Genomic DNA, 26,084 nt, shown 5'->3' with positions numbered 1-26,084 from the left:
TTGGAAGGTTTGGATGTGTTTACTTGTTTGTTGTCTTCTGCTATCTCCTTTGTAGTCTGTATTTTTTTTTCTCCATAAAAATTATCCAGGATAAATGCCTTTCTCTTGTTCTTTTTGGTGTTTGTAAATTGTATTTCTTGGGTGTTGGTGGCCATTGCTTTGTTGGTTCTTCCTTCCCTTCCCAGCTAGAAGTCTGAGTGAGAAGGGCAGGCTCTCTGTGTTTCAATCTATGAAACAGTTTTTCCCTGAGGCCAGTTTTTGGGTCTCCACGGTGTCTGCTGTGTGCTGCCCCTCTTTGCTCTATCTCTGTGCCCAAGGTCTGAATTCCTCAGCCTCCTAGGGTCCCAAGTCTAGCTGTTCTTAGGGGTAGATCTGTGATGTTCTCAGCCAGCTCCCAAGGACTTAGAGATTGCCCCATGCTCTCTCTGATTCTGGCACACTGGCTCTGACTCTGGCACCTTAGGTGGAGTGGGGGAGGGGTGATCAGCTCATGCTTTGGTGGGAGTTATTTAACCCCCTTATAGCTTGGAAATGCCCAAATCCTGCCCACCTTCAAGACTGCATCATACAGTGGAGCCCTTTAACTCATCTGATTTTTGTTTTTTGTTCTTTTGAGGCACTTTATATTGGTTGGTGTGAGGAAAGGAAGATCCTTGCTTCTACACTGTGGCCATCTTAATCCAGAAGTCTCCATTGTATTTCTTATGAACTTACTTGTCAGTTAATCCATCATTCCATAAATATTTTCATAAGCATATATTATATGATAGTCATGGTACTAAGAGCAAGATTACAAAGAAAAGTCAAAGTTAATCCCTACTCTCAAGGAATTCAGTCTAGTTGGGGAGATAACAAAAAACAACTATATGTAATCAATTAATAAAAATGTATTAAATGCCTGCTACGTGCCAGGCAATAATCAACCGAACTATATACAAGATAAATTAGGAAAAAATAAACAGAGTGAAGGCACTATCATTAAGGGGCATTCTAATAGGCTTCTTGTTGAATGTGAATTTCAGCTGGCACTTGAAAGAAGCCTGGGAACCCTGGAGAAAGGAATGAGATGGGATAGTATTGATGTTTTTCCTTCAGTGTAATGAAAGTTCCATGAAAACTGAGACCATTCAACTTTGTCTTTAATTCCCTGGTACTTCACAAAGTTCTGGAACATGGTTCAGAGAATACACTTTGTAAATTTTTGCTGAATTAATTAGAATTGAGTCCTGGTATCTTTTAAGGTAAATACAGTGTCAGTAAAAAGAAAATAATAGTTCATCTCTATACTTCTTTGGTCAGATAATATCTGATGTAGTTTTTCAAATTAAGGGCCCCACATTTTAGAAAAGACATTGTTAAGCTGAATCACTTTCATATTAAGTTGAATAATTCATGTGCAATGGGTATCTAAATCATGTCCTATGAATTGATCCCAGAGAAACAGTTCTAAAAATAGGATGTTTACCCTTGAAAAGAGAGGAGCTGCATTACATTTGGTTTCTGTGAGGAAGCATCATTCATCGTGTAGAAGACTAGTTCCATGATTTAGCTGAGCCTCTAAAGACAATTCCAGGAAAAATCAATGAAATATGCAGAACGACATTTCAACTCATTGGAAGGGAAAACCCCCAAATAGTTAGAGGAGTTTATCATTGTTATTGGTTGTCCTATGGATCAACCAACCAGCATTTATTAAGTGATGAATATATTCCAGGCACTGTGATATACCATGAGAATTCAAAGAAATATAAAAGATAGGTTCTGCTCTCAAAGACCTTGCAATTTAATGAGAGAGATGACGTGTGAACAATATGTAAAAATAAGATATGTGCAAAATAAACTGGAGGTAATCAAGAGAGAGAAAGCAGCAGCATTCAGAGTGGCATATTAAATTTCACTGAGGATGTTTAAGTAGAGATTTTTTTGGCTACTTGTTTGGGAATTTTGTAGAAAAGATTTTTTATTGAGTGTTGAGTGTTTTATTGAGTGTATATATATATATTGCCTCTAAAAGCCCCTCTAATTCCAAAGTGATAAAATTATTTTTAAAAAATTCTCCAAGATAAGAAAGAGGTAAAAGAAGTGAATGAAATCTTAGAAAAATTAGAATTAATAGACATATGGAGAAAAATAAATAGGGATAAAAAGGAATACACCTTCTTCTCAGCACCACATGGCACATTCACAAAAATTGACCATACATTAGGTCACAGAAACATAGCACACAAATGCAGAAAAGCAGAAATAATGAATGCAGCCTTCTCAGATCACAAGGCAATAAAAATAATGATTAGTAATGGTACATGGAAAACCAAATCTAAAACCAATTGGAAATTAAACAATATGATACTCCAAAACCGTTTAGTTAAAGAAGAAATCATAGAAACAATTAATAATTTCATCAAGGAAAATGACAATGGCGAAACATCCTTTCAAACCTTTTGGGATGCAGCCAAAGCGGTAATCAGAGGTAAATTCATATCCCTGAATGCTTATATTAACAAACAAGGGAGAGCAGAGATCAATCAATTGGAAATGCAAATGAAAAAACTGGAAAGCGATCAAATTAAAAACCCCCAGCAGAAAACCAAATTAGAAATCCTAAAAATTAAGGGAGAAATTAATAAAATCGAAAGTGATAGAACTATTGATTTAATAAATGAGACAAGAAGCTGGTACTTTGAAAAAACAAACAAAATAGACAAGGTACTGGTCAATCTAGTTAAAAAAAGGAAGGAAGAAAAGCAAATTCACAGCATTAAAGATGAAAAGGGGGACAGCACCTCCAATGAGGAGGAAATTAAGGCAATCATTAGAAATTACTTTGCCCAATTATATGGCAATAAATACACCAATTTAGGAGAAATGGATGAATATATACAAAAATACAAACTGCCTAGACTAACAGAAGAGGAAATAGAATTCCTAAATAATCCCATATCAGAAATTGAAATCCAACAAGCCATCAAAGAACTTCCTAAGAAAAAGTCCCCAGGGCCTGATGGATTCACCTGTGAATTCTATCAAACATTCAGAGAACAGTTAATCCCAATACTATACAAACTATTTGACATAATAAGCAAAGAGGGAGTTCTACCAAACTCCTTTTACGACACAAACATGGTACTGATTCCAAAACCAGGCAGGTCAAAAACAGAGAAAGAAAACTATAGGCCAATCTCCCTAATGAATATAGATGCAAAAATCTTAAATAGGATACTAGCAAAAAGACTCCAGCAAGTTATCAGAAGGGTCATTCACCATGATCAAGTAGGATTCATACCAGGGATGCAGGGCTGGTTCAACATTAGGAAAACCATCCACATAATTGACCACATCAACAAGCAAACTAGCAAGAACCACATGATTATTTCAATAGATGCAGAAAAAGCCTTTGATAAAATACAACACCCATTCCTATTAAAAACACTAGAAAGCATAGGAATAGAAGGGTCATTCCTAAAAACAATAAACAGTATATATCTAAAACCAACAGCTAATATCATCTGCAATGGGGATAAACTAGATGCATTCCCAATAAGATCAGGAGTGAAACAAGGATGCCCATTATCACCTCTACTATTTGACATTGTACTAGAAACACTAGCAGTAGCAATTAGAGAAGATAAAGGAATTGAAGGCATCAAAATAGGCAAGGAGGAGACCAAGTTATCACTCTTTGCGGATGACATGATGGTCTACTTAAAGAATCCTAGAGATTCAACCAAAAAGCTAATTGAAATAATCAACAACTTTAGCAAAGTTGCAGGATACAAAATAAACCCACATAAATCATCAGCTTTTCTATATATCTCCAACACAGCTCAGCAGCAAGAACTAGAAAGAGAAATCCCATTCAAAATCACCTTAGACAAAATAAAATACCTAGGAATCTACCTCCCAAGACAAACACAGGAACTATATGAACACAACTACAAAACACTCGCCACACAACTAAAACTAGACTTGAACAAATGGAAAAACATTAACTGCTCATGGATAGGACGAGCCAATATAATAAAAATGACCATCCTACCCAAACTTATTTATCTATTTAGTGCCATACCCATTGAACTACCAAAATACTTCTTCACTGATTTAGAAAAAACCATAACAAAGTTCATTTGGAAGAACAAAAGATCAAGGATATCCAGGGAAATAATGAAAAAATACACATATGATGGGGGCCTTGCAGTCCCTGACCTAAAACTATATTACAAAGCAGCAGTCATCAAAACAATTTGGTACTGGCTAAGAAACAGAAAGGAAGATCAGTGGAATAGACTGGGGGAAAGCGACCTCAGCAAGACAGTATACGATAAACCCAAAGATCCCAGCTTTTGGGACAAAAATCCACTATTCGATAAAAACTGCTGGGAAAATTGGAAGACAGTGTGGGAGAGACTAGGAATAGATCAACACCTCACACCCTACACCAAGATAAATTCAAAATGGGTGAGTGACTTAAACATAAAGAAGGAAACCATAAGCAAATTGGGTAAACACAGAATAGTATACATGTCAGACCTTTGGGAGGGGAAAGGCTTTAAAACCAAGCAAGATATAGAAAGAATCACAAAATGTAAAATAAATAATTTTGACTACATCAAACTAAAAAGCTTTTGTACAAACAAAACCAATATAACTAAAATCAGAAGGGAAACAACAAATTGGGAAAAAATCTTCATAGAAACCTCTGACAAAGGTTTAATTACTCATATTTATAAAGAACTAAATCAATTGTACAAAAAATCAAGCCATTCTCCAATTGATAAATGGGCAAGGGAAATGGATAGGCAGTTCTCAGATAAAGAAATCAAAACTATGAAGTGTTCTACATCTCTTATAATCAGAGAGATGCAAATCAAAACAACTCTGAGGTATCACCTCACACCTAGCAGATTGGCTAACATAACAGCAAAGGAAAGTAATGAATGCTGGAGGGGATGTGGCAAAATAGGGACATTAATTCATTGCTGGTGGAGCTGTGAACTGATCCAACCATTCTGGAGGGCAATTTGGAACTATGCCCAAAGGGTGCTAAAAGAATATCTACCCTTTGACCCAGCCATAGCACTGCTGGGTCTGTACCCCAAAGAGATAATGGACACAAAGACTTGTACAAAAATATTCATAGCTGTGCTCTTTGTGGTGGCCCAAAACTGGAAAATGAGGGGATGCCCATCAATTGGGGAATGGCTGAACAAATTGTGGTATATGTTGGTGATGGAGTACTATTGTGCTAAAAGGAATAATAAAGTGGAGAAGTTCCATGGAGACTGGAACAACCTCCAGGAAGTGATGCAGAGTGAGAGGAGCAGAACCAGGAGAACATTGTACACAGAGACAAACACACTGTGGTATCATCGAACGTAATGGACTTCTCCATTGGTGGTGGTGTAATGTCCCTGAACAACTTGCAGGGACCCAGGAGAAAAAAACACCATTCATAAGCAAAGGATAAACTATGGGAGTGGAAACACCGAGAAAAAGCAACTGCCTGAATACAGAGGTTGAGGGGACATGACAGAGGATAGACTCTAAATGAACACTCTAATGCAAATACTATCAACAAAGCAATGGGTTCAAATCAAGAAAACATCTAATGCCCAGTGGACTTACGCGTCGGCTATGGGGGGTGGGGGGGGGAAGAAAAGAAAATGATCTATGTCTTTAACGAATAATGCTTGGAAATGATCAAATAAAATATATTAAAAAAAAAAATTCTCCAAGGATCTGCCCTGAGTAATATAGTTTCATCACCAGCTTGACTGCAAGGTAATGACTTCTTTTGCCACAATCTCATCTCAAAGTCCATCAACCGAGGTACAAACAGATTGTAACTTATATTGAGAGAGGAATGTCTAGATCAACAAAATTAGAAATCCTTGGATTATTAGAGAATATATGAGTTACTGTGCTATCCATTAACAAAGAACTTGAGATTGCTGAAGAAACAATCTCCACCCTCATGAATCTTGACAATCATCAGGGCAAACAAGATGTATATACCAATAAACTTGATACAGAATAGAATATACTAAAGGCATTTGGAAGATGGTTAAGAACAAATAAAGGAAGGGTGGGTGAAGCAAGACCCCCTGAGTGAGGCCTCAAGCAAAGAAAGAATTTCAAGAGAAGTAAGTGGAACCATTACATTAATTGGAGGTTGTGTGAGCAAGGGTATTGAAATGGGGGATGATGGAGAAACCTATCTAGTCCAGTTTTATAGTAAGACAGTGTAGTTGAAAAGAAGTTTTATAAAACAAGGCTTGAAAAGCTCGAAAGACTTAAAGTTGTGGTCATACTGGGTTTGGAATGCTAGGCTAATGACCTTAAATGATTTTTACTGGGAAATGTGAGTCTAATGATGATTTTTGCACAGGAAAGAAATGTGATCAGAGCAAGGAAGATTCACTTAGTAGCCATGTCAATGAGGAAATTAGAGTGGGCCTAGACTGGAAAATTGGTGTAACATTGACTACTATCCTGACCTCCTGCCTGGCTATATGTCCCCTTGTCTATTACATGTTAGCCCTTTTCCAGAGTTCTTTTGTGTCCTTAAAGAAGTTTAAGGGGTATATAGTATCTGTGTTTAGCTCAAGACCTAACTGATTGTGTTCCCCAAATTTTAGGTTCCCTCTGACCTCCCAATTAAAAGTCTCTTTGTCTATTTTGAGTTAATCAATCAATAACTTAAAGTACTCCTATTTAACACTGAGTAAATCACTAACAGAAAAAGTTCTCAAACCCAAAGACCACAAATACTGTCCCCTTGACAGTGCTAGGCAAATTGAAAGGCTGTGATTGGCTCCTATGAAGGGGGAGAGAGACAGGAAGTGATGTGGAATAGGGGGTATAAAAGGATAGGCCCAGAAGAAGATTCATTCATTTCTGATCTTTTGGGAAAGAACTTTCCTATGGATTCATTCCTGAGCTTTTTGAAAGAGGCCTTTCTCATGGGTTCATTCTGGGTTGGAGATCACTATGCTGGAGAGGCTTGCTGGGTGAGTGACTGGAGCTGAAGGAAGAGGCTTGCATTGCTTGCTGAAGATACCACCTGGACATCTGGCTAAAGAGACTATTGGGACTCCACAAAGAGATAGAGATTTTAGGAAACCCTTGCCAGGTGGTGAACTGGACTTCTTCAGAAAGCAATTATAGAGTATCTAGCTAGGCAGTATTTTCTACTTCTTTCCTACATTTATTCCTCTTTTACTATATTTACATTCTATTAAATTATTAAGAGCTATGAACAGATATTCAGAGGTTTTTGTTTTAAAGATTTTCCCCCCAATTTGTCACTTTGCTTCTCACTTTGAATGTACCGGTTTTGTCTATACAAAATCTTTTTAAGTTAATGTAATCAAAATTATTTATTTTACATTTTGTAATATTTTCTAACTCTTGTTTAGTCTTAAAATATTTCATTTCCCATAGATCTGACAGGTAAACTATTCTGTGTTCACCTAATTTACTTATAGTTTCCTTCTTTATATTCAAGTCATTCACCCATTCTGAATTTTTCTTGGTGTAGGGTGTGAGATGTTGACCTAAACTCCCATACTGTTTTCAAGTTTTCCCAACAGTTTTTGTCAAATAGTGGATTTGGGGGTTTATCAAACACTATCTTGCTGAGGTTAATTATCCTAAGTCTATTCCACTGATCCTGCCTTCTGTCTCTTAGCCAGTACCAAATTGTTTTGATGACCACTGCTTTATAGTGCATGTTAGGATCTGGTAATGGTAGGCCTTCATCCTTCACATTTTTCCCCATTATTTCCCTTGATATTCTTGATCTTTTGTTCTTCCAAATGATCTTTGTTATAGTTTTTTTTTTCTAATTCACTAAAATGTTTCTTGGTAGTTTAATAGCTATGGCACTGAATAAATTAATTTGGGTAAGGTAGTCATTATTATTATGTTAGCTTATCCTACCTGTGTGCAATTCATGTTTTTCCAGTTTCTTAGATCTAGTTTTAATTGTGCAGAAAGTGTTTTGTAGTAGTGTTACTATAATCCCTATGTTTGTCTTGGCAAATAGATTCCTAAGTATTTTATATTGTCTAGGGTGATTTTAAAGGGAATTTCTCTTGCTAACTCTTGCTGCCAGGATGTGTTGGAAATTGACTAAGATTTACTCATTCCAGTGTCCTGACCAGTGATTGTTTCCATCATCAGCTAGAGCTTGTGAAGATTGGAGTTAGCTATCTCCTGATTGTAACAATGAAGATACTTAGCTCTTTCTTTATTGTGAAGATAAAATTGTAATCTCCTGATTGTAACAATGAAGGCATTTAGCTCTTACTTTATAGTGAAGCTAGAATTTTAAGCTACAATCTATTTTTAGATTTTAACTACAAAAAGTGAATTAATCACAAAAAGGTGTTAGGTAACTACAAAAAGTGAAATTAACAAAAGAAGATTTAACTAATTCAAAAAGATAAAATCTAACCAAAGAAGGTGAGAACTAAAGAATGGACAGTCCTGGAGAAAAGCATCTGTTGTGATTGGTAGATGTGAAAATTTAGAGGAGGTATAATAAAAAGGATTCCCTGGAGCTATTTCTAGTTGTAATAAAGGAGATCCTGGGGTTGCCTATAGTAATAAAGGATATACTAGGAGATAGAGATATTTATGAGAGATAGATACTACCAGAGATACAATCAGAGAGTGCCTATTAATTACTACTGATGGCTAATAGATCAAGATTTTTCCTACCCTCCACCCTTCACCTCCCATTTTTCCACCCACTCCCTTCTGCCTCCCTTCCCCTTCCCCCACTTTTTTATGTAACTCAAAGGTGAACTGTGAGGTTTAGAGAAGATACTTTTTCTCTCTATCTCAAGTAAGGAGATTTATTGGGGGAGATAGGACAGGATAGAAGATGAGGTGAGAGGGATGGGGATTTATCCTTAGTCTATAATGAAGGTTAGGAAGATTTTGAGAAATGCCAGTTCTGTCACAGCTGTGACACAAAAGTCTGTCAGGGAGTTATGAAGGACAATTGATTTTCTCCTGTCTTCTTCTAATCAGCCCAGTATATAATGGTCAGTCACCAACATCAGCCGCACCAAAGTCTCAGCCTAGGTCAGAAGAAGCCAGTCTCTCCCTTGGTTAGAAGGCAAGGCAATCTCTCAGTTTATCTCCTGGCTAGGCTCCAACTGACTTTCCTGGGAACATTCTATTTGGAATGTTCACCTTGATTGACAGATGATGACCCCAGCTTTCTGTCTTGCATGCATGAAAATTCTCTCTTCCTTCATGCCTCTTCCACATTCCTCCCTTTTTCTTAAAAAAAAATGCACCTTGCTTTTTTAATGATACTTATCTTTTATATAACCCTATCTATCTATTCTTAACTCTGTACTATTTGAAATATTCCCTTATATTCCCAAAATAACAAAATCCTAACTTATCTTAGCTATTCTGTCTACCAAATGCTAAGCTAAGAATGGGTATAGGAAAATGGTTTAGGTAAGGGATTTACATGAACATGGTTTTTACATAATAACAACAAATCATATAACACTTTTTCAAATCATTCCAACAATTTCCATAACATTTTGAACATGCAACTGTCTTATCTCCTAATGTCTATAAATTCACTAAATAAAATCTTCTAGTACTTAAAAATGCTAATCTACAATCATAATGCAATGTATTTTCTATAGTTAAGTAATTCTATTTGTCTCTACTTTCCTAAGATTTGAACAAATTCACTAGGCTGCCACTATTGTTAATCATTAGAATATATTAATAAATTACTCTAATATAGTTAGCTTGTTAGTAAATTAGTATTCACATGTGTGTGGGGGGGTGTATGGGGTGCTCAGGGAGGAGTAATATCTTTGGTATGGAGGGCTTGTCGTGCCCTCCTAGGGCAGCTCTCCAGCCTCTGACCCCCACCTGACACCCAGCTCTCACTTGTGGCTCCTAGTAGCTGCTAGCATGCAGCAGGGGCCACACCCCGGGCAATGGCTTCGACAGGCCCACCAAACCTTGTGAGGGTAGCCATCGGGTCATCGTGGACCCCTGGTGAACTAGGGCTTTGCTCACCCAGCATGTGAAGACTGTTTCGGCGGAACAGGCGGAAGAAACCAATAAGAAGGTTCAACGGCTGAGATGGCGATGCAGCAAGGCACTGTGGAGTGCTTAGGGCGTGTTGGAGCACAAAAGACAACACAGCCATCCAATGCAGCTGAGGAAGTCTCCAGATGTAACGACTTTTCGTGCCACTGGACCCAGGCTTCCAACGCTGAGAGAGTGGGACTGTCTCTGTGAATCGACTTTTCCACTTAAATCTTCATGCACAAGTGTCTTTGTGCACAAAAATGCACAAAGACAATTGTCATCCTCCATTACCGAGAGACTACTACCAACCAATTCACATGTGTACATAAGGTCTATACAAATTTACATATGTACAACCTTCTAGATTTCTGTGCAAACTCATGCAGAAAAGAAATTTCCTAGTCTGGTTGGATTTTCCACAGAAATTTTATCAGTGTATGTTTTTGTTATGCAACTATAGATGTTGTATACTTACCCATTCCATGAAATATCTTCCTAAAGTGTAATTCTATGTAGCATGTGCATGCATATACATGATGTTAACATGTATGACACATTCTTACATATCCTCATGATCAAAAGTTCCTAAATTTCAAAATCCTCCCATGTCCTTTTAGGTTGCTTGTATAAACTCTTTCTTCATCTCTGGTCCTCCAACTGGTTAGCATGCCACTCATCTTCTTCCAGTCTTGATTGAAGACATATTCTTCCATTCCAGAACAAACTCAGGAACAAACACGAACATGCATGTGTGTAAGGTTTTTATGTGTGTATTCATGTAAGAGTGAAATTTACATGTGCATGGAAGTAAGGTGAAATCTTCACGAATGTTTGTCAGAATTTATCAATAAGTCTTCATGTTTAAAAGTAAGCATTACATGTGTACATCTTCAAGCATGGGAGTAAGCTTTACATGTGTACATCTTCATGCATGTAAGTAAGCTTTTCACATGTTTATCTTCATGCATGAGATTAAGATTTGCATATGTATATCTTCATGGGTGTGTGTAAGTTCTTAATAGCATTGTGCATAAAGCAAGTTTGCTTATCTTTTATAAGTTTGAATTTTTTTTCAAGGAGGTTTATTTAGGTTTATTTATTTTATGGTTACTGTAATAATTTCTTAGAGATAAAATTTAGAGAATTATGTATTCATTTGAAATAACATTGTTTCTTTCTGTTCTGTTATTGTGTGGCTGGCAGAGATTATGTATGAATATATATATGTATATATACATATATATAGGCTTCTATATGACTGTTAAACTTACAAATGCATGTTTTACTTGTGTCTGTGTTACTGGCTGTATTTGCTTCAGGGGTGCTATGCTTTTATCATTTTAGTATGTGCAGTGCTCTCTTTTCTGTGCTATCTATAGATATATACTCTCATGTGTGCTTTCCTTTGCTTTCATTAGGTTTTCATTCACAAGACTGTTTTTTATTTCTTCTAGGGCTACTCATGTTGCTGTTCATGACTAGGACTTTTTTTCTCATGTGTCATTTGTAAGTATCTTCATTGATGACATGATCACATTGTTGTGTCTAGTGAGGGATCTGAAACTATGAGATAATATCTTCATGGTATACCCTCTCTCTCTTCCTTCCCCCCAGTAGAGACTGTTTTAGGATGAAGCTTGAGAGATATGGATACACGTTTTCTTTCAGGTCTCAACTACAACTTGATGTTAAGGTCTTGTTAACAAATCCATTCAATGTGAATTTATGCTTCCATAGCATTTTAGATGTTTGTGTCTATCCTAGTTATGAAGTTGGACATTATGAAGTTATGAAGTTATGCTACAAGGTTAAAAGTATCCTTATTGTTAAATTACTCAGTTCTTCTTTTGATGGAATAACTTATTTTCCATGCTACCTAAGACTAGTCTTCATTCTCATAAGGTTTGTGTTGGTTTCACTGTTACAGCATGAATAGTCCTTGTCATGTTTTTGAAGTTAGAGAATAGAAGTGAAATTGTGTATCTATCTCTCCTCCTCTTGTTCTCAATATGTTTCTTGATATTCTCCTCCCCATTTAAAATCTGTATCTATACAAGCCGTGTAATTCAACTTCTCTATACAATCATCTTCATTATCAACCCCTAATCTTGCATAAAGTTCTTCCAATGGTATCCAACTTGTTCTATGCCCAAAGAATAATTCCTCATCATAGTCTTGGTGAGATTTTGATTGTACTGGTTTCAGATATTCTATCTTCTCATTTGTGCCCCACACATCCCCTCATTCATCTACCTCTTCATAAAGCTTATAAAATTGATAAGGCATTTGTTCTAAATCATCTTCATCCATTATAATTATAACTTCTGGTATCCCTTCTGATCCAGTATCTGAATCTATTCACTAAATCCAATCACTATGTTCTTTGGATTTTGCTCAATGCCATGTAAACTTCTGTCAGAATTTGCTAATAACTCTGACTTTGTGTTTTGATCTAAGCTTATGTCACCAGTTTTTATATTTTTCAGATCAGTTTCTTGTTCTTTCTCACTACTAAGCTTTAGAGTTTCATTTTGAATTGGTAAACGTGATGGTATGGGGATAGCTTCTTCTTGCAGACATCTTATATTGTTATCATTCATAGATCCTACTCTATCACCAGTCTGAGGTTTATGTTCATTTTCCCTGTCTTTTGACTGTGTAGAGATAGGAATCTGTCCCTCTATTTTATTATTTTCTTCTGGGAATAAGTTTGGTACATCTGCATGTCCCCCTGCATCATCAGTAGGATGTGTGGCTTCATTCTGTCCCACAGTATATACATATGTTTTTGGCTTTGTACCTAAGGTGTTCATAACCACTGAATCAGTGTTCATTTCTGTGCTACTTTCTGATAGGTGCATATGTAGCTCAGATAATTCTATTTGATTTGATTCATTCCCTATGAAGTCTACATTTGAGGTTGTATTCTCTACCACATTGGAACATGAACCTAAATCATAGCTGTTGTTTTGGTCAGATTCACCTCTGCCACTTAGAACATTGGGACCAACTGAATCCTTGGTTGTTACTAAGACTCCCATTCCATCCCCATATTCAAATTTAACTGTTCTGTCACCTCCATTACTTTGAATAGGATTATTGTGTTCAAAAGTAATTTCAGCTTCATTTTCAGTTAATTTTGTCTCATCTACATCACTCATTGCTGGACGGAAGGTTTCAGCTTCTGGATTCAAATTAGATGTATTTTCTAAGGGTACCTTTGACATGTGGCTATTAACAGAATCAACTAAGGTTGGTGGGAATTCCTGCGACTCTGTGAATGATTTGAAAGTATTTTTTTTCCTTTAGCAACAGTAACCTTTAGGGAATTGAAATTATGTGTCTCTGCATCTGTCACAAACTCCTGCTTGAGTTCTTGAGACTTTTTCTTTTTCTTTTGCACAATTCAATCCCATTACCCACTCTACACTGGAAAAAGTTCTCTAATAAAGATTTTATTTCATTGACACTCTTTTCCTGTTTGGTTACTATGCAGCTTTTCTGTAAGTCTCATCTCATTTACTATTTGAGATGTTATATCCTTTATCTCTTGCTTTATTGCTATAGTTATCACTCACAGATTCACTTTCTTGCATTGAATTTTCACCATTTCCCAACTTTTTTTCTACTATTTTCAACTGCAGCCTCATTCTTACTATTTCTTATATCTCAATTTGTCACACTAAATACCTTATAGTCCTGGCTTCATAACTCTTTCATAATCATATCTGAGTACTGTGAATTTCAAAACTACTCAACCCTATTCAAACCATTCTTTAGAGGATGGGATTTGGCTATTTCCTGATCAATAGCAATAGAGATACTTGGAATGACAGAATCAGGTCTTGGAAACTAAAATCTCCACGCTACTCAAGGTAACAGGATTTAGAAAGGGCTGTAGCAAAGCTCAAGATTTAATTATTTGAGAATATCGCCACAACAGACATGTGCAAAGGGGACAGACCTCTGGGCGGTCCTGGGTTAAGCTAGAGCCACCATTGGCACAGGGGAGACAGAGGAAGTGAGGTAGAGGAGAGCTGAGGAGGCTGGGACTTCCTGTGTGGAGGGAGAGGTGGTGGTTGGAGCCTGGTGCTTTGGAGTGGAGGCGCTCAGACTGTTTCTCCATTTTGGTCATGTGAGTGATAGGGACTGATATCTTTTCTTTGCCTTGGCTATCTAAGGACTTGGGCTTTTGGCCCAGCCTAAAGCAGAGTGGGCATTTAAGCCCTATTCCCTTCTCCCCCCCTTTCTTTCTCTCTCTCTCTCTCTCTCTCTCTCTCTCTCTCTCTCTCTCTCTCTCTCTCTCTCTCACTCTCTCTCTCTCTCTCTCTCTCTAATACCTTTCTTCCTCCTGTTAGTAATTTTAAAACAACTCCATACAAGGTTGACTGCTGATTTGAGTTTTCATTTAGGAATTACATAGCTGAATTCCTTGGTGACCTTAATTTAATATATATCAGTCTTTTAAAGTGATTTCCATATCACAGTACTTAGGTTTTCTCCAGTTTTTATGTCCTGTTGCATTTCATGCAAGTCTGGAGCTTGCTTTGAGAACTTTAGTGTGCAATAAGAACAAGTGGACTTTTTGTACCTAGTTTGTGAATTTTGTATGTTGTTATTATTAATCTCATGTTTCTTCTTTAAAAAAACAATCTTTAGTAAGGTAGCCTTTCTTAGTCTCTCTCTGCACTGGTTTTTGTCTGTAACTAGGTTTCTTGTAAGTAGATGTTATACAAGTCTTAACCATGTTTATTCTCTTGATTTCTTCTATCTCCTTATCTTTAAGATTTTTTTCAATCATTTCTAATTTTTCTTTTAGGTCCTGGACTTGTTTGATCTGTTCTGTCTTCATGGATGCAAGTAAGCTGTACATGTGTTCTTCATAGGTGTGTGTAAGCATTATGCATAAGTTGTTTCTAATCTTTTGCTGTGTGACTTTTGTCTTGCATGCATGAAAATTTTCTCTTCCTTCATGCCTCTTCCACAGAGGTGACACAAGAGAAAAAGGTCTTTAAATAGAGGGGGGGGGGGGAAAGACTGAAGAGAGGGAGTTACCTGAGCTTGGAATGAAGGATGGAGAAGTGACCTGAAGACAGACTCAGAGGAGTGACTGGAAAACCAACACTCAGACTTCTTTTAGACTGTTACCATTGGTGAATAAAAAGCTGGCTTAGTGACCCCACCTTTCTGGAGACGTGAAGCCTCCAGGTAAGGCCCAACTTCTTGAGACTCTCTACCCCTGGCTGGGGCTTAGAAATTCTAACTGGTATCAGAAGAAGTCAGAATTCTCTCTCTCTCTCTCTCTCTCTCTCTCTCTCTCTCTCTCTCTCTCTCTCTCTCTCTCTCTCTCCTTAATATCTTCCTTCTATTGTAAATATTGTAAATAAAATAAACTACCATAAATTCTATTTATTTTAGTAATTCATTTTGGGATTTATAAATTAAATCCCTGGTGACCACCTAATTAATATATTATCAGTCTAACCACAATAAATTTTAACACGCTTCTTTTAGATTCTAGAAAAATAAAGGAAGAGAGGGAGGATTTGCTTGAGGGATCAATAAGTAGATGAGTAATAAACGTGAAAGATCAGGGGAAATGAGTTGAATCAAATCCATATTAAGAAAAAACCTTCAAAGACCTGCAATTTCATTGGACAAAGAATTCTATCTATTCATATGAATGAATGAATTTCAAAATAGAGAACAAAAAATATTATGGAACTAGAAAGTAATATCCTGGATGACCTTTCCAAACCATCACTGCTATCAATGAAATTAATGATAATGCACAGCAGCTCTTTGCTTTATTTGAGAGAAAACCTTCATACTATTTAGTATTCGTAGAGTATAATTTTTTATTTTGGAAAATATTTGAGATTCATAAGAATCTTGCAAATTCTGGTGGCTTGGAATGGCCAGTGACTTTGTTCATGTTTTGCTACTTATGATTATTTGTTTTAATGCAAAAAAAAAGTGTAAGGGAAAGCACATCATTCTATATTATTCTTCCCTAAAAAATCTGACTGGTAGGGCCTAGGATCATAACCTGGAATACTGATTCACCAGGTCCAAGCTATCCCCATTGCTAAGTATCCCAAGTACTTGGGAGAAATTCCATATACAATCTAGAGCCTGAGTTTTGTAACTCAAGGTTGTAAAAGTGAGAGAAACAAAGGCAAAAATACAGGAAGGAAGGAGTGAAGTAATGTTAGATGGGCTTAAGCACATATCTCCTGCAGCATGCTAGGGGAAATTTTGGATTTTCATATGCTATGCAACAGATGCATACGCACACACACTCATTCCTACTCTTCCATATATCTATATCTATATACACATTTCTTTTAAAATATGAATCTGTCCATTAAGTGTTTAAATGGAATGGGGGTTCATATGGCCAATTCCAAACATTGAGCATAACATCTTTTCTACAGAATCCCCAAAGAAGTTGTCCAATGAATTTCTATTGGAGAAATTCTAGAGAAAATACGCTTATATATTACCCTAAATATTAGTGTCTTCCCTCTCTTTATTAGTTCCATTTTTAATATGTTCTTTCTGCTTGTAAACTCTATAAAATATTTGGAATGGATTCCTTCATATTGCCAGCTAAGATGTCCCTTTGGGAATTTTTTATCTGTTCTAATTTCTTCTGAATTGAACCATATGGATTAAAGAGTCCTGGTCATAAATAAGATCAGAGATGAAATGCTAGATTCCATTCTAATCAAGTAAATGGCCTTGGATAAGTCACTTTTTCTTTCAACATTAACTTTCATCTGAACAATGAGGGTTTGGCTTTGACCTTAGTAATCAAGGATTATAAACCCTTAATTTTCTTAGATCCCCAACATCTCTTCTTAAACTAAATTCTATGATAGCTGCTAAGGTGCTGGCATGTGTGGAAAGTCATTACTAGACGGAGAATGAGAAGACCTGGGTTCAAGTCCTGGACCTCTCACTTACTCCTACCTTTATGATCTTTGGGTATTTATTGGGCCACAGTTCTCTATAGAACATGAGAACACTCATTTCAGGGCTTTCTTTCCTTCCTCCCTTTTGTCATACAGTTCCACATGCTTGAAATAACCTACTAATTGAGCACAAAGGAGAGTTTACAATACACCAATAATCTAGAAGATATATACATATAAATATATGTATATATACATATAGTATAAGTGTGTGTGTGTTGCATAAGAAAATTCAGAATTATCCCCAACATCTGGCAAGGGACATATACTTAAGCCCCTCTAACATGACCTCACTCTTTCCTTCCTGTATTGTCTTTGTTTTTTTCTGTATTCTCCCAAGTACTTGGAAAGCAATGGGGTTGCCTGTACCTGGTGAATCAGAATTCCAAATTATGATCCTAGGCCCAACTGGTCAGATAAGGGAAGAATAATATAGAATGATGTGCTTTCCCTTACACTTTTTTTTTTGGCTTAAAAATAAATAATAATCTTAAGTAGCAAAACATGAACAAAATCACTGGCCATTCCAAGCCACCAGGATTCTCAAGATTCTTATGAATCCCAAATATTTTTTAAAATAAAAATTATCCTCTATGAATACTAAATAGCATTTCCCTCAAATAAAGAAGCAAGCCTTTATTGTCATTAGTTTTATTGACTGCATAGATGGGAAAGGTCATCCAGTATATTATTTCCTAGTTCCATAATGTTTTTTGATCTTTTCTTTGAAATCCATTCATGCATCTGAATAGGCAGAATTCTCTGACCAATGAAATTGCAGGTCTTTAAGGTCTTTCCTTACTATGGTTTTGATTTAACTCATTTCCCCTCATCTTTCACATTTATTACTCATCTACCACATTATAGACTTTTTAATATGACATAGAATGAAACTAGTTTTTCCATTAGAATTTATATTGAAAAAATTACATTCCTGAAATTATAGCAGATCTGTTAAATGGAATATTTAAAGTAAGTCTCATTAACACCAAAATATTTATTTGGAAAAAAATCACAAGAAACAAAGATCTGGAAACCTAGTATTTCTCCATTCAATAGAGAATAGCTAAATGCACTTAGGGTATAGAAGGCAATACAGTACTCTAAGTAATGGTAAGTAAAATATGCAGGGAAGCAAGTAAAGAACTACATAAAGTGATGCTACATGGATTAAGCTACTCTAGAAAATCCACATAAATAATGATTATGTCACTGTAAATCAGAATAACAAAAAAGATGTTTGACCTTGCCTAAATCCCACAACTTCTTGGAGAACCAATTTTCTCATATGACAAGTCAAGATAACAATCCTACCTGGATGAACTCAGGGGTGATTGTTGGAAAATAAATGAGTTAGCAAAAGATGTAAAGGATTTCAGAAGTTGAGAAGGGCTATACAAAGGGAAATTGATCCTTTTGTTCCCATTGATAGGGAGGGATATAGCTTATCCTTAAACATGGATGGGAAATGCTGATATGAAAAGAAATGACAGGACATGATAATAAAGATTGATATTTGGGAAGATGGAAAGAGAAAAGCAACAAGTGTAGTCTCACAATGAAACATATGTTTTATTTGGGTGGAAGAAGAGAGCACACGGTACAAAGGAGAGAGGATGGAATAGCAGGGGATCTGGTTGTTCAAAGATGCCTTTTCTCAAACTCTGTAGGAACCAGATATTGAATTAAGGTTGACTCTTTCTCTGCTGCCTCTCATCATTGGAGGTGGAAGTTGGAAGTAAGATAGAATCTTCTTTCTGAAATGACTATAGCTTCAGGAACAAAGGTTCTTCTCACCATGATTCCATCTAGGGCACTTCAAGTGCAGAGGAACATGAAGGTTCAGAGAGGGTAGGAAGAGCACAGGTCTCTTGAGCTTCCAGGTTTGTGGTTACACCAGCATCTGGTGCTCTTAATTCTTGGGAGGGTTCTGTGCTAGTAAAGTGGACCATAAGAATTTCAATTCCCCTGCCCTGTGATTGTCAATATGTCATATAGCCATAAGAATTACATGATCCTGGGTAGTTGGGGACATAGGGTTGTTGTGGGTAGATACTAGAGGCCCAAGGATTACTTGGGCATGGGCAGATGGTAATACAGCCTTGAGAGACATAGGGTTGTTGTGGGAAGGTCATAGGGGCACAAGGATTATATGGGTCTGGCCAGATGGCAATAGGGCCCTGAGGGACATATGGTTGTTGTGGGTAGATCAAAGGGGCACAAGGGTCTGGATAGATAAGACAACCCTGAGGGACATAGGGTTGATAAGGCCTGGGGCAATTGAAAGAGTCCTGATAACACATTTTGATCCTTTTATTATTTGGACTGTATATCTTTCGTTGATCTCAGTGACTCTGAAAGAAAAAAAAAATCAGTATTCACTGGTAGGTAAATACTTCCACATTTAAGCATGTCTAAGTCTTTATATTGAGAGGGGTTGTGATCAAAGCAAGCTCTTGGGCTGGACTTGGGGATAGTCAACTGTGCACTGGTTTGGGCTTAAAGAGTTGTGATTTAACAAGCACTCTGACAGCTACTAGCTATATGACCTTGAGGAAGACATTTAACATCTCTGAGACTTAGTTTTTTGCCATCCCTAATATAGACAAAATGAGATGATCCTGATTAGCTAAATACATGGACATGCTCTATCATGGTGAATTGATCATCTATATGGTCAACTCACATCCTCCTCCAACATCTCATCAGAGCAGAAAAGTTTCCCTGGGGCCTCAAAACTCAAGGCTGAGAAAGTCAAGCCATGCTAAGTTCTTCCTAGCTGAAAAGGATTCTAACATAGGACTAACAAAAGATGATTTGTGTATCACCTATAATTTATCATCAGGTGTCAAATTATGATGCCCAAAGCAACTCATAAAGACAATTGCCTAAAATATAAACAGATTAGAAAGGAATCTCACCCTGGTGAAATTGCAAGTCTTTGAAAGGCTTCTCTTAATAGATTATTGATTGAACTGACTGCCTCCTGCCTTCCATATTTACTACTATCAATACATTGGTTCACCAAATTAATTCAATTTTCTTAGGTTTTACTTCAGCCTTTAGGAAACCCCAGCCTATGATTAGGATAACCACCATAAATAAGATGTGGCACCCCTTAACATCTTCTGCCACATCATTGGATCATCTATAAAAAGAAGAAGTTGGACAGGTTATATAGAGAAACACTGGCCTGAATGACAGAACCTGTTACTCAAATCTAACACTAGATCTATGGTAAACATTGACTGTTTACAAATCACTATGCACAAGTCTGGTGACAGAAAAATAAAAGATTACTGCCCGTGATATCGAGAAGCTCACATGCTATTGAGGAGAACAATATGGGAGGTTGAGGGGGAGGCAAAGAAGCCAAGTTCCTGTAAACTATGTCTAGTGTCAAAGGAATTTAATCCAAAAGAGAAACTCTCCATACCTCACTGTCCTCTTTTGAATTTTGAAGTGGCTTGACACAGTGTTCTGGAAAGTTCCTACCAACTGTCATAACACAAATAAACACTTGTAGAATGGATGTCCATAGCATCATGGTTTTTTATGTGACTGGGAATGAATAAAAACTTGAGTTAAAAAAAAAAAACCAAAGTCCCGGAAAATTTTCCTAATCCTCTAATCAGGCCTCATTGTCATGATCATCAGAATGAAGGATCTTGATTAATGCTTCCAGACAGTTTTGCCAGAACTAGGGGAAAGAGAAAATAGGAGAAGTTCCCCTGCAATCTCAGGACTTCGTATCAGATATATGTTTTATGTATCACAGGGAGATTCTGCTCTGATCATTGGCATCCACTATAGGTTAGATGGGGAAGAGAAGGCTATCACACCTTCCACAGAATCATTTAGTTAAAAACCTTCTTAGATTTCTGCTAGACTCCTTCTAGATTCCTGTGCAAAGTAGAGTTCAACACCACATATGAAAAATTTCATAAAAATAGTCCAAGATCAACAACCCTGCTCCAAATTCCCACAATCAGAAAAAGGAATCTTGGAAATCAACTAATTCAATTCTTCTTTTCCCAAGGAGGGAACTGTGACTTAGTAAATCCAAAGATCATCAAGTTAGGAATAAGTGATAGAGTCAGGATTTGAACCCATGTCTTTTCATTCTCTGCCTAGTCGTGGTCTTTCATACATGCTGCCACCAGAGCATCTGTCATACAATTAAATTTCAGAATAAATCTTAGGAGTCTAACAAAATGAGGTGTTTGGAATGCAGGATCTCTAAGGTCAAAGCTAGAAGACACTTTAGAGATTATCTGGTGCAGATTTCATTTTAAAGAATAAAATTGAAGGTCAGGGGAAAAGTGGCTTGGCCAAGGTAATAGAGGTAAATAGAAAAAGGTCTAAGATTTAGACTCCAATATCCTCATATCTGACCAGGGTTTTTTCATCACCAATGCTCATCTCAGTGGAAATGAGAAAAGATCAAAATGAATTCAAGAAAATCTCAGAAATGTAATATAAACTAATCCCTTTAGAGCATTTCACAGAGTGCATGAACCGAAAGGACTCTAGCATCACCAAGAGGCCAAAAATAACTTTTTACAGAGAAGAAAAGTAATGCTAAATGAGTTCAAATAACATTCTTAAATTCACACAGCTCATTAGAGGCAGAACAAGGACAAGAACCTAGAACCCAGTACTTCTGATTCCCATGCCAGTGTGCTCTCCCTTCCACAAAAGGGCCTCCTCTGCCTTTCATCCTCCAAGAGAAATCCCTGCCCCAAAATGTGCCCTAAAGAACCTCACACTCACCAGATGCTCCAGAACTGAGTGGGATCCAGAAGAGTCAGTGGATGGCTGGGTTTTCAGCAAGAGCACTTTAATAGGGCTTGGAAATCCTGCCCACAGGAAGGGAGGATAATCCCAGACTCTGTCATGCCAGCTGCAGGATAAAATAAGGTATATAATAAAAATGTTATGTAATAAAAACTAAATTTGCAACTTTAAACTACTTCAGAGGAAAAGGTGAATCAAGGATTGAAAAACATGGACTTAACAATTAAACAAAAAGCAGTAATAATACAGAATAGAGTCAAGTACAGAACATGGGAACACTCATTTCAGGACTTTTCTGCCATCCTCCCTTTTGTCATGTAGTTCCAATTGCTTGAAATAAACCAGGAATCCAGCCCAAAAAAATACAAGGTTTATTTGTAGTTTAAACTTGTAGTTTAAAATACAAGGGTAATCTAGAAAATTAATTAAAAGAATGAGGGGAAAAAAAACATGTTTTTTTTTTCCAAAGGAAAGGGCAGAAAAGGGGAAGTATTTTATAAAATATCCATCTCAACCAATCATACAAGTGTCTTTCCTTAACATACATAATCATAGCTGAAACCAAATAGGATAAATAGGCTTCTTGAATAAATATACAATTCTTGAAATTTTCTCTCAAATTCACACTCTTGCCCAGAAATTCCTGATCAACAGTGTTTAAACACTTTAAAAAACAAATATCCATCCCTACCTAGTCACCAGTTTTCTAGTATTCCTACCAATGATTAAACATAGACCTTATGATGCCCAATGGAGTATTGTTTCCATGAACAACTTTTGCCATTAACTCTAAGGATAAATTTACCAAACTCAGACCCAAGAGTCTCTGTATAATTTCTCCCAGGTGCTGGGAAAGCAATCAGGGTAACTGAATGTTGGTTCCTCATTTTGATCATAGTCCCAAACAGTCTGATTTTTGAAGAAAGGAAAACTGAGAGTGATGTGCGTTCCTTCACTCTCCTGTTTTTGCTTGAAAAACAAATGATAATCACAAGGAACAAAATTGGAATAAGTATAATTCTCATTCTAAGTCAACAGGATTCTCAACATCCTTATGACTCCTAAGGAATCTCCAAAATGAAAATTATCCTCTAAACCTATGAAGAATATGAAAGTTTCTCCTCAAATAAAGAGGGCAGCTGCTGTGCATGGTCATTAATTTGATTAATGGCAGAAATGGATGGGAAAGGTCATCCAGAATATTATTTCCCACCAGTATTAATATTTTTGCTTCTCTAAAATCCATTCATACAATTGATCATCCATTTATTTTTTATTATTATTCAACACATTTTTATTAATTACATCCCGTTTGATAGGCTTCCTACTTCAAAGTTCAGTGCCATTTTCTGACCTTTGTATTTTATTGGCTGGATAGCCTGCATGACCATTGTAGCTCTTGGATGCTCCAGTCGTTAACAGGGTTTGTTCTTAACTATGAAAATCTGTATTGAAAATATCATTTCTCACATAGTTTGACCAAGATTAATACATTGGAACTATCACTTTCCTTATTGCTGAAATCTTTCATTTCTTAATATCAGCAAAGTTTGCATTAGCCAATTGAGTTTCCTTAAAATATCATTGATTCACATGGAGGCAAAAGTCCAACAAAAGTTTTCAGAAAGAAATCAGAGTTATGCTCCTTATTCCCATGGTTCAGGTCCAACAAATAGAATGGAGTGTTTTTGGGGAAACATTTATGCTTTGATATAAAATTATAGTAGTTTATGTTCCCTGCCCTCCAGGGAACATTTCATTTTTCTGTCATGACTTCTGTCAACCGGGCCAGAAGAGAGGTTATCCATTTCTGAAGTGGTTTTAAGACAGGTAGGGAGTTTCTTAGGCTGAATTCAACTCATCTCTTCTTTACCTCCACTTCATTATTTTAATCACTAGGTGAACTCAGTTCCTCGTATTACAAAGAGCATATTTTTCCAAATATAAGAGCATTACTGATGGCTGAGGTAAAAGCAATGAGTAGCATAGAAGGAACCAAAAGCTCCCTCGTGGAGTTTCTGAGGGAGGAGGATAGGAAAGCTGGCATAGTGTGACCTGTAGCCTTGAAATTCTTGGAACAGATTTTAAGGATTTCCATTTATTCAGATTGTTACACTGAGGGTTCCTTTCATAAGTGTTCTGCACCTGAAGGTCCTTCAAAGTCTCAGATTCTGGGATTCAGTGACCCCCAAATCAGTGTTCTTTCCATTCAGACACTTGTTCCTACCATCTTTATAATACTACTTATTTCTAGCAAAAACTTCAGAAAACATTTTGCTACTTACTTCAGAAGCTACTTATTTCAATTGTAAACAATCTGAGTACCTCAAACTAGAAAAATAATGGATTAGATTCAATGAGTTGTGCCATAAGAGGCTGGGAGTGAGGTCATGGCAGGGATTCTAGAATGAATCACTCAGAGAAAGGCAGCTCCCCAGTGAGGCTCATTGGGGCAAGTTAGTTCCTGATGGAAAGGGGTTATGTTTTGTTTGGGAGAAGTTTGAAATGGCTGAGTCTTAAACTATGCCTAATTCCTCTGGGCAGGACTCCTTCTTGTAAAGGTGGAATTCAACACCACACATGAAATTTAACAAAAACCACACAGATTCAACACCTTTCAACAATCCTGCCCCAAATCACCCAGTCAAAGAACCAAACACACAAAGATCCTCACTGGAGAGCAGAATGAAGACTCAAAGAGAAAAGGAATCTTAGAAATCAATTCATATAATTCCCTGTTTTTCAATGATCGTGAAGGTAGGAGTAAATGAGAGAACCAGGACTTGAACCCAGGTCTTCTCATTCTCCCTCTAGTCATGTCCTTCCAAACATGCCAGGAACTTTTGACAGTTATCATAGAATTTAGTTTAAGAAGTGATCTTGGAGATCTAAGAAAATTAAGGGTTTGGAATCCATGATCTCTAAAGTCAAAGCTGGAAGAGACTTTAGAGATAATCTAGTGAAAAGCCTCATTATACCGATGAAAATTAAAACTGAGAAAAAAAATGACTTGTCTAAGGTGTGGGTGAGAGAATTACAGACTGCATTGCAAGGATTTGGTTTGCAAAAAAACACCAAGAAGAAAGAGGATGGAATTCTGATGTCAATGGTGGATGGGGCTAGAACCTCTAGCCAAGAAAAGCAAATCAGCAGTTGGAGAGAGGGTTATTTCTCTTCTGGCAAGGAGAGAAGAAGAGCATCACTCTGAGCTCAACCTGTTAAGGTTCTTCAACTAGCTGATGTGAATCAGAACATAGCCCTGATCTTTTCATTAGTGGATAGAGACTTTTTCCCTGTGGAACAGAAGAGACTATCCATTCAAAAAGATCTTCAACTGATATTTTATATAACTCTAAATCAGGAGTCCAACAGATGAATACATCTCTCCAGGGAGTCAGGTCCCCAGACCTTGATTGGGAATATAGGATAAAATAATAATTAGGGATTTCCTATTTTTTCCCTCTACCCATATACCCCAATTTCCTTATATTTTCAAAGAATAAATAGTTATTACTTAGCAGAGACTGAGCCTCAATTTGTAATTAAAGCCAAAGAGGAAGAAAGAAACATCTTCTTCCTTTCCATCTAATGTTCTAGGGAAGATCAGGACAATCATCTATTAGGGAAGGAAACCAGAAATCAGAGATTGAAAAGGAACTTTCTTTCTTACCTCTAAGCTCTGGACCTTGATCAAATCTCTTCCCTTCCCTTGTGTATTTCTAACTAAGAGAGGAAGTAGTGATTTCTTTTATCTGTCCCTCCTCTTACTCAGACCTTTCTAACTTCAGTTCCTGATTCCTCTAGTACAAGGGTCATTTACTTGATTTGAGAGTAATCTAGTATTTTATCTCAGGTCTTATTTATGAACATGACTCTTTAATCCATATTGCTCAATTCAGTGGAAATTAGGGCAGATAAAAAATACCCAAGGGGATCATTTCAAGTATTCTATAGAGTTCACAACAGAAACAAGATATATAAAAAGTAAAATAGAACTAAATAAGAGAGGGAAGACACTAATATTTAGGTTCACCTTTGGAGGGTCTTTACAATAGAATTTTTCAAATAGAAATATATTGGACAACTTCTTTGGGCATTCTGTAGAAAAGATGATGTGCCCATTGTTTGGAATTGGAGATATGAACCCCTATTTCATTTAACCCCTTAATAGATAGATTCATATTTTATAAATATATAGTGAAAGTGTATGTGTATACATTGCATAAGAAAATCCAG

General features: G+C 36.7%; 1 long non-coding RNA gene across 1 annotated transcript; it reads right to left on the bottom strand.

Annotated features, from left to right (window-relative positions):
• Positions 1–18,604: 18,604 nt before the first annotated feature.
• Positions 18,605–25,569, bottom strand: LOC103097373 (uncharacterized). The gene is made up of 3 exons (XR_462007.2): positions 25,519–25,569; positions 21,825–21,954; positions 18,605–19,405 (listed from the first exon to the last, which is right to left on the bottom strand). It is a non-coding gene; the product is annotated as an uncharacterized LOC103097373 (long non-coding RNA).
• Positions 25,570–26,084: the final 515 nt, after the last annotated feature.

This window comes from Monodelphis domestica, chromosome 2 (assembly GCF_027887165.1).
Source record: "Monodelphis domestica isolate mMonDom1 chromosome 2, mMonDom1.pri, whole genome shotgun sequence".
NCBI classification, from domain to species: Eukaryota; Metazoa; Chordata; class Mammalia; order Didelphimorphia; family Didelphidae; genus Monodelphis; species Monodelphis domestica.
The sequence above is the reverse complement of the archived record's forward strand: the minus strand, read 5'-3'. Positions and strand labels throughout refer to the sequence as shown.